Here is a 9,909-nt window from a genome sequence, read left to right as displayed (position 1 = left end):
TATATCACAAATTACCGGTTGTTTTGTCTCCCGCTGTATGCTCCGTGAGGCTGCTTTCTCATACCCCCTCTTTGCTGGTCTCCGATAGGAGTCCAAGATGGCAGATCCATGCTGCGTTAGCTGGTAGGGAACCTCTGCATGAATCTCTCCTCGCTCTCCATTCTCTGTCAGTTTTCTCACTCCATTTGGTTCTTGGTTGAGTTCTTTATCTTTTCGTTTGATGTTTTAGGGTTTCAGGATTGTTGTACTCTCTGTTTGGCTTAGTTTTTCGGATCTTTGCTGTGGAGGGGCGGCGTGGTGCTTCTGCCTAGAGCGCCATTTTTCACTCTCCTGTGTCATTGTAGTTTTGATTTGCATTTCTCTAATGGCTAATGATCATGAGCATTTCTTCATAAATATGCTATCTGCCTGAATGTCTTCTTTGGAGAATTGTCTGTTCATATTATTTGCCCATTTTTTATTTGGGTTATTTGTCTTTTTGTGGTTGAAATTTTGCAGTATCCTGTAGATTTTAGAGATTACTTCCTGATCGGATTTGTCGTAGGCAAAAATTTTTCCCAGTCTGTAGGTTGTGTTTTTACTCTTTTGATGAAGTCTTTGGATGAACATAAGTGTTTGATTTTTCGAAGCTCCCAGTTATCTAGTTTCTCTTCTGGTGTTTGTGCATTGTTAGTTATGTTTCATATTCTGTTTATGCCCTATATTAGGGTTCCTAGTGTTGTCCCTATTTTTTATCCCATGTTTATTGTTTTAGATTTTATATTTAAGTCTTTGATCCATTTTTAGTTAGTTTTTGTGCATGGTGTGAGGTATGGGTCTTATTTCGTTTTTTTGAGATGGATACCCAGTTATGCCAACACCATTTGTTAAAGAGACTGTCTTTTCCCCATTTAATGGATTTTGGGCCTTTGTCAAATGTCAGCTTCTCATAGGCGGTTGAATTTACATCTGGATTATGAATTCTGTTCCATTGGTCTATGCATCTGTTGTTGTACAACTACCAGGCTATTTTGGCTACTGTGGCGGTATAATAGGTTCTAAAATCAGGCAGTGTGAGACCTCCCACTTTGTTCTTCTTCTTCAGTAATGCTTTACTTACCCGGGGCAACTTCACTTTCCACATGAAGTTGGTAATTTTTTTCTCCATCTCATTAAAAACTATCATTGGAATTTGGATCAGGATTGCATTGTATCTGTAGATTGTTTCTGGTAGAACTGACATTTTCACAATGTTAGGCTTCCTATCCATGAGTAAGGCATGTTTTTTCACTTATGTAGGTCTCCTTTGGTTTCTTGCAGTGGTGTCTTGTAGTTTTCTTTGTATAGGTCTTTTACGTCACTGGTTAGATTTATTCCTAAGTATGTTATCTTCTTTGGGGCTGTTGTAAATGGTATTGATTTGCTGATTTCCTATTTGAAGTTCTCTTTGTTGGTGTAGAGGATTCCAAGTGATTTTTGTATGTTTTTCTTGTATCCTGAAACTTTGCTAAAATCTTCTATTTGTTCCAGTAGTTTTCTTGTAGATTCTTTGGGGTTTTCTGTGTATAAGATCATATCATCTGCAAATAAAGATACTTTGACTTCTTCCTTACCAATTTGGATGCCCTTTATTTCTTTTTCTAGCCTAATTGCTCTGGCTAGGACCTCCACCACAATGTTGAATAAGAGTGGTGATAAGAGGCATCCTTGTCTGGTTCCCGTTCTCAAGGAGAATGCTTTCAGACTCTCTCCATTTAGGATGATGTTGGTTGTTGGCTTTGTATAAATGCCCTTAATTATGTTGAGAAATTTCCCTTCTATTTCTCTTTTGCTGAGAGTTCTTATCATAAATGGGTGTTGGTCTTTGTCAAACGCCTTTTCTGCATCAATTTATAAGATCATGTGGTTCTTGTCTTTTGTTTTATTTGTGTCCATCAATTTTTTTATACAACTTTCCTCATTTTGTATTTGTCTGATATTTCCTCATGATTAGTTTCAGGTTATGTATTCACAGCTAAAATATTACATAAGTGATGGTGTGTCCTTCTGAGACTATCACATATGGAACAGGTTCTACAACTGACTGAGGAGCATAAAATGAACCTATACACAAGAGAAAGAGGGAAGCGAAAGATGTAGGAGGAAAACCAAAAGAATATTAGATTTGGAAAATTAAAAGACAAGAACATTTCAAGAATCAATAGTCAAAATGCTAGAAGGCTGGGAATTGGGGTCAAAAATGCCAAAGAATGGGGGCAGGACCAAGATGGCAGAGTAGTAAGACGCTTCCAGTGGACCCTCTTATAACAAAGACCTGAAAAACCAAGTGATTCGATTATATATGGCAATCTGGAGCCCTGAACATCAAAGGCAGAGTTGAGGAACTGGACTGAGTGGCAGGGGGAGGGACAGACTGTTCGGAAGCAGAGAGGAGTTGCCAGACCTGACTCAGCGAGAGCCTGAGCACTTCAGACCTGAGCAACTCAGGAGTGAGGGGTGAGGCAGGCAAGCAGCCAAGCTCGGGAGGTGTGTTTTCCGTACTGGGAGAAACCCAGCACCAGAGAGTCTACACGGCCACCCAGAACCAGTGAGAAACAGCCCTCCACGAAAGATAAGTACTTGTGTATGGCTTAACGCAAGGATCAAAAACACCCCCATTAAGAAAAAACCTCTCTCCCATTTACCTCCTTGCTCCCTGCTCTGCACTGGGTCCTGGACCAGCTTCAGCAATTGCCGAGTCCCCTGGGCCAGAAGTAGGATGCGTCACACGTCCAGAGCCATTCTCCCTGCCTTGGAGAGTGACCAAATTAACAAACGGGGAAAAATAAACTGTGGGCTCCCCTAAGCCAGGAACCCAGAGTAGGCACAATTCCTTTGCCTAGGCAATAAGCTCCAACTCATGGTGACTGTATGTGTAATAAAACAAAACTTTGCCTGGTTCTGCACCATCTTCACAATCATTGATACTATAAAAGAAAAAACTCAGTCTTTAATGAAATACTGGTGAGTTTATTTTAGCACACAATGAATGGTTCATAAATCGGGCAGTGAGCCAAACCTAAAATGGCTGGGAACGCCAAAGAAAAGCGAGAGGGGGAGGGTTTTATTAGGCAAAGGTGGAAGCAAAACAAACCTGAAACTTGATTAATTGGAACCGAGTATTTTACCTTATTTGGATGTGGACACTGAGTTATGTACCACTGTTGTTATTAGGTGCCTTCGAGTTGGTTCCAACTCACAGTGGCCCTATGTACAACAGAATGAAACACTGCCCAGTCCTGCACCCACGTCCCGATCATTGTTGTGCTTGAGCCCACTGTTGCAGCCACAGTGTCAATCCATCACCTTGAGAGTCTTCTTCTCTTTTGTCGACCCTCTACTTTATCAAGCATGATGTCCTTCTTCAGGTACTGGTCCCTCCTGATAACATATCCAAAGTACATGAGACGAAGTCTTGCCATCCTCGCTTCTAAGGAGCATTTTGGTCATACTTCTTCCGAGACAAATTTGTTCATTCTTCTGGCAGTTCATGGCATATTCAACATTCTTCGCTAACACCATAATTCCAAGGCATCAATTCTTCTTTGACCTTCCTTACTCATTGTCCAGCTTTCACATGCGTATGAGGCAATTGAAAACACCACGGCTTTGGTCAGGTGCACCTTAGTGCTTAAAGTGATATCTTTGCTTTTTAACACTTTAAAGAGGTCTTTTGCAGCAGAGTTGCTCAATGCAATGCATCGTTTGATTTCTTGACTGCTGTTCCTGTGGGCATTCATTGTGGATTCAAGTAAAATGAAATCCTTGACAACTTCAATCTTTTCTCCGTTTATTATGATGTTGCTTATTGGTCCAATTGTGAGGATTTTTGTTTTCTTTATGTTGCGGTGTAATCCATACTGAAGGCTGTGGTCTTTGATCTTCATCAGTAAGTGCTTCAGGTCCTCCTCACTCACAGCAAACAAGGTTGTGTCATCTGCATATCACAGATTGTTAATGAATCTTCCTCCAATCCTGATGCCGAGTTCTTCTACATATAGTCCAAACTCCTCGGGTTACATGCTCAGCATACAGATTGAATAAGTATGTGAAAGGATACAACCCTGATGCATACCTTTCTTGACTTTAAACCACACAGTATCCCCTGGTTCTGTTTCAACTACTGCCTCTTGGTCTTTGTGCAGGTTCTTCATGAGCACAATTAAGTGTTCTAGTATTCTCATTCTTCACAATGTTATCCACAATTTGTTATTATCCACACAATCAAATGCCTTTGCATAGTCAATAAACACAAGTAAACATCTTTCTGGTATTCTCTGCTTTCAGCCAAGATCCATCAGACATCAGCAATAATATCCTTTGCTCCACATCCTTTTCAGAATCTGGCTTGAATTTCTGGAAATTCCCTGTCTATGTACTTCGACAAAATTTTACTTGTGTGTGATATTAATGATATTGTTTGATAATTTTCCCATTCTGTTGGATCACCTTTCTTTGGAATAGGTACAAAAATGGATTGGCCAGGTAACTGTCTTTCAAATTTCTTGACATAGACAAGTGAGCACCTCCAGTGCTGCATCCGTTTGTTGAAACATCTCAGTTGGTATTTCGTCAATTCCTGGAGCCTTTTTTTTTCTCGCCAATGCCTTCAGTGCAGCTTGGACCTCTTCCTTCGGTACCATCAGTTCTCGATCATATGCTACCTCCAGAAATGGATGAATGTCGACAAATTCTTTTTGGTACAAGGACTCTGTGTCTTCTTTCCATCTTCTTTTAATGCCTCCTGCGTCACTTAATATTTTCTCTGTAGAAACCTTCAATATTGCAACTCAGGGCTTGAATTTTTTCTTCAGTTCTTTCAACTTGAGAAATGCCGAGCATGTTCTTCCCTTTTGGTTATGTATATTCAGGTCTTTGCACATTTCATTATAGTACTTTACTTTGTCTTCTCGAGTTGCCCTTTGAAATCTTCTTTTCAGCTCTTTTATTTCATCATTTCTTCCTTTCGCTTTAGCTACTCTACATTCTACAGGAAGTTTCAGAGCCTCTTCTGCCATCCAGTTTGGTCTTGTCTTTCTTTTGTGTCTTTTTAATGACCTCTTGCTTTCTTCATGTATGATGTTCTTGATGTCATTCTACAACTCGTCTGGTCTTCAGTATTAGTGTTCAATGCGTCAGATCTACTCTTGAGATGGTCTCTAAATTCAGGTGGGATGAATTCAAGGCCGTACTTTGGCTGTCATGAACTTGTTCTAATTCTCTTCAACTTGAACTTGCATATAAGCAATTGATGATCTGTTCCACAGTTGGCCCCTGGCCTTGTTCTGATTGATGATATTGAGCTTTTCCATCGTCTCTTTCCACAGATGTAGTCAGTTTGATTCCCGTGTATTCCATCTGGTGAGGTCCATGTGTATAGTCGCCATTTATGTTGTTGAAAAAAGGTATTTGAAGAAGTTGTTGATCTTGCAAAATTCTATTATGAAATCTCTAGTGTCGTTTCTATCACCAAGGTCATATTTTCTAACTACCAATCCTTCTTCTTCATTTCCAACTTTAGCGTTCCAATCACCAGTAATTATCAATGTGTCTTGATTGCATGTTTGATCAATTTCAGACTGTAGAAGTTGGTAAAAATTTTCAGTTTCTTCACCTTTAGCATTAGTGATTGGTGTGAAATTTTCGATAATAGGCTTATTAACTGGTCTTCCTTGTAGGTATATGCATATTATCCTATCACTGACAGCATTATATTTAAGGCTAGATCTTCAAATGTTCTTTTTGAGAATGAATGTGATGCCATTCCTCTTCAAATTTTCTTTTCTGGCATAGTAGACCTTATTATTGTCCAATTCAAAATGACCAGTGCCAGTACATTTTAGCTCACCAATGCCTAGAATATTGATGTTTATGCGTTCCATTTCATTTTTGACAATTTCCAATTTTCCTAGATTCATACTTCATACATTCCACGTTCCAATTATTAATGGATGTTTGCAGCTGTTTCTTCTCATTTTGAGTCGTGCCACATCAGCAAACGAAGGTCTCAAAAGCTCGACTCCATCCACATCATTAAGGTCGACTCTACTTTGAGGCGGCAGCTCTTCTCCAGTTATATTTTGAGTGCCTTCTAACCTTATGGGGTGAGTACACGCTTCGGGCACTATATCAGACAATGTTCCACTGCTATTCATAAGGTTTTCACTGACTAATTTTTCAGAACTAGACCTCTAGTTCCTTCTTCCTAGTCTTAGTCTGGAAGCTCAGCTGAAACCTGTCCACCAAGGGTAACCCTGCTGGTATCTGAAATACCGGCGGCATAGCTTCCAGCATCATAGCAACGTGCAAGCCACCACAGTATGACAAAATGACGGATGCGTGTTGTATGTAAGGTTAGCTGTTTGATATATAAGCTTGGCAGTGTCTGATTGGCTGACGGTAAGTTTCAGTTTCCGGGAAGTCAGGCATTTGCAACAAATGAATACACGCTTAAGTTTCAGTTGGAGTCATTGGTCCCCCAGGCCAAGAAACTCCATTATATATGTCTAGGAAACGTTTCTTTAACAGTATGTTTGAGTCCATTGTTGGGGCTCTTGTGTCAATCCATCTCCTGGAGGGTTTCCCACATTTTCGATGATGCTCTGCTTTACCAAACAGGATGTCCTTTATCAGCCATTGATCTTTCCTGATGTCAGGTCCAAAGTAAGCAAGCCAAAGACTCACTATCCTGGCTTCTTAGGAGACTTCAGGTTGTATTTCTTCCTCTGTACATTCCTTAAATGGCAGGATTCTATCTCAAGCTTTTGTCCTAAACTCTCTTCTCTGCTTGCAGTAATCACCGTCTCTGAATTATCTCGTGATATAAATTACCATCTATATGCTAATGATTCCTAAATCTCTATCTCTACAAGTATTTTCCCCTGAGTTCCAGACCCATATAACCAAGTGCCTTTCAGGAATTTCCATTTTCATTTCCTTTAAACACCTACAATTCAACATCTCTAGAACATTACTCATCATCTTATTTCCCAAAACTGCTCCTCCTTCTTTTTACTGCCAACCCTGCTACATTGTATCACCAACTTCTGTCAATTTTACCTTCTAAATAAATTACAAATTTATCCACTGCTCTCTATTCCCACTGATGCACTTTATTCGGGCCTCCATCCCCTTTCATCTAGGTTACAGAAACAGCCTCTTAAATAGTTCTCTGGCCTCAGATCTAGCCCATTCTAATCCATTCTCCATGTTGTGGTCAGTCATAATGGCTAAAGCCCAAATCATGGTATTTCTTCCCTGCTTAGAACATTTCAATGGCTTCCTTAAAAAAATCCAAACTTCTTAACCTGGTTTGCAAGACTCACATGATCTGACGCCTATTCATTTCTTATCATTTCTGCCCTCGCATGCTGCGCTGCAGACATAATGAAATATTTTCGTTCCCCCAATTATATATCATGCTGTCTCTCAATTCAAGGTCTTCATGTTGGTTGTTCACTATGACCAGATGACTCATCTCTTCCTTCCTCCCCCAGACCTCCCCTGTCTCTACCTGGCTACCTTCTATCCATTTTCCACCTTTAAAATTTAGAAGTTATTTTCTTCAGGAAGCTTTCCCTGGCACCTCAAGTATGAATTAGGTGCCCCTTCTATATGTTCTGATCATAACTTTATCACATTAAATTTTAGTTACTCTATTTACTTGTCTTCATCTCCCATTAGACTGCAAGCTCCATGACGGTAAGGGGTATGTATGTTGTTGTATTTGTTGCTACTATGTTATAAACATAGTTAAGTATCCAATAAAATGTTTTTATATTAATGCTCATTCTTTTTTATACTGAAATGTTAATCTTCTCATTGAACTATAAAAGCTCTTTATACACTGAGCATTTCAATCCCCTGGCATTTTTTGGAAAATATTTTCCCACCACAGAAACTATTCATCTCATATTTCCCCAAAAAAATATGCCCTTTAATAACGCCATTCCTCTGTATGTGCTGTTCTCTTTGTCAGGAATGTACTCACTCACTGTGCATACTTTAATATCTACTGAAATAGTGTTTCTTCCAGGAAGGTTTACTTTACTCCTTGGGAAAGAATTACTCGCTCCTTCCTCTGTACTCCCATAGCCTCTTGTACATGCTTCAACTTCAAGACCATAGTATTTTTATTTCTAGTGTAATTATTTATTTGTAAGACTTTCTTCTCCATTAGGCTATTAATTCCTTAAAGCCAAGAATTTTCTTATTCATTTTTGTATGTCTATAATATTTTGCAAACTGGATTCCTTTGGAGTCACATCTGAACCACGTTTAATAATAAAAATAGAAAGAAAAATACTTTCTGTGAATAATCCTAAATTCTGAACTTCAGAAAAGTTCTGCCTGAATACTTACAGTCTCAGTTAATGGAAACCTTGACAATTTTAAATTGGAATGTCACAGTGGGCAATCAGGGAGATGTCAGGGAAACACTTAAGTATACACACTCTCTATAATTGTGTGTGAAGCATTCAGACAAAAGAAAAAACACTTCAGATATTAAAGACTTTAATTCAGAAATAATAAGTACATTAACTGTAAACCCAGGTTGCAGGTTAAGCTAAAAGAACTCATATAGTCAATAACTTATAGGGTCGCTATGAGTCAGAATTGATCGTCGGCAATGGGTTTGGTTTGTTTTTTTTTTGGTTTTGGTTGTCGTCTAAGAAGTTCTAGAGCTTACTGCTTTTAACCTCCACAGTTTTGATTGATGGGAGGTGGTGGTAATTGATAGAGATTTATCCTTGGTTACTAAGTGTCCAGAGACAAAAATTTGAGATTAGAATTGTTTTACCAATTAGCTTTAAAAGCACTTTTTAATCGTCCCTTTTGTAAAAAAAAAATTGTTTTTGCATTTGTTTTGTGTTGTTTTTAAAATCACCTTTAGCTTCTTACATTTCTAATTAGACTTTGTTTTTCAAAAACCTGCCACTTCTAATAGATTTTAGAAACATTGCACTTAATAATTCTTAAGGAGAATGCTTTACTTTTTGCTCATAAGTTTTTTGTTTTGTTTTGTTTTTAAGTGGGTGAATAAGACAGACAAGGTCCTCTGCCTAACAGCCTGATGGAGGTGCAGAAATGTTTCTTCCTGCACCCCTCCCACCCCTAGCTCTCACTTTCACTGACCTCTCTCTTCACTAGCTCATTCCTTGCTCCCCACAGAAGGAGGAATGACTAATCTGATTATCCGTATTCAACCACTCATTAAGCCATGTTACCCTAGTGGCTGAGGACCTTTTGCCTCTAAAACCAGCAAAGAGGCTTTCCTTTGTCTTTTCCACTGTCTGCCTCACCCATGGGTAAGAAAGGCTGCATGCACCACCACCACTTCTGGAAGCCAATGTGTGAGCTGACTCTGCTTTCTTTTTTCCTGCTCCTCACCCACATGAATAAATTGGCCAGACTAGCATTGGGGCCTAGGTATCTTCAATCCAGGGAGTAAGGGAGTAGGAAGGCTCCTTTTGGCCTCAGGCCTAATCTATGCCCTTTAACAATTTCCCTAATATTTTGGGGTTATTGACCTCTACTCCCCTTTCTTTGTGTGCATACTTTATTCATTAGAACCCAGGAGGGGAGAGGGTGAGTGATGATCACCTCCCCAATCCAGTCTAGTAAGAAAGACATACATCAAACTAATAACTACAAAATAGTTAACTACATTTACACTACCACTTGCTGTCAAGTCAGTTCTGACTCATGGCAACCCCACATACGTCGGAGTAGAATTGTGCTCCATAAGATTTTCAATAGCGATGACCCTTCAGAAGTAGGTTGCCAGGCCTTTCTTCTGAGGTACCTCTGGGTAGACTTGAATCATCAATTTTTCAGTTAGTAGCCGAGTGCTTAACTATTTGCTCCACTCAGACAACCTTATACTAAGTG

The sequence above is a fragment of the Trichechus manatus genome, unplaced genomic scaffold (assembly GCF_000243295.1).
Source record: "Trichechus manatus latirostris isolate Lorelei unplaced genomic scaffold, TriManLat1.0 scaffold00068, whole genome shotgun sequence".
Taxonomy (NCBI): Eukaryota; Metazoa; Chordata; class Mammalia; order Sirenia; family Trichechidae; genus Trichechus; species Trichechus manatus.
The sequence above is the reverse complement of the archived record's forward strand: the minus strand, read 5'-3'. Positions refer to the sequence as shown.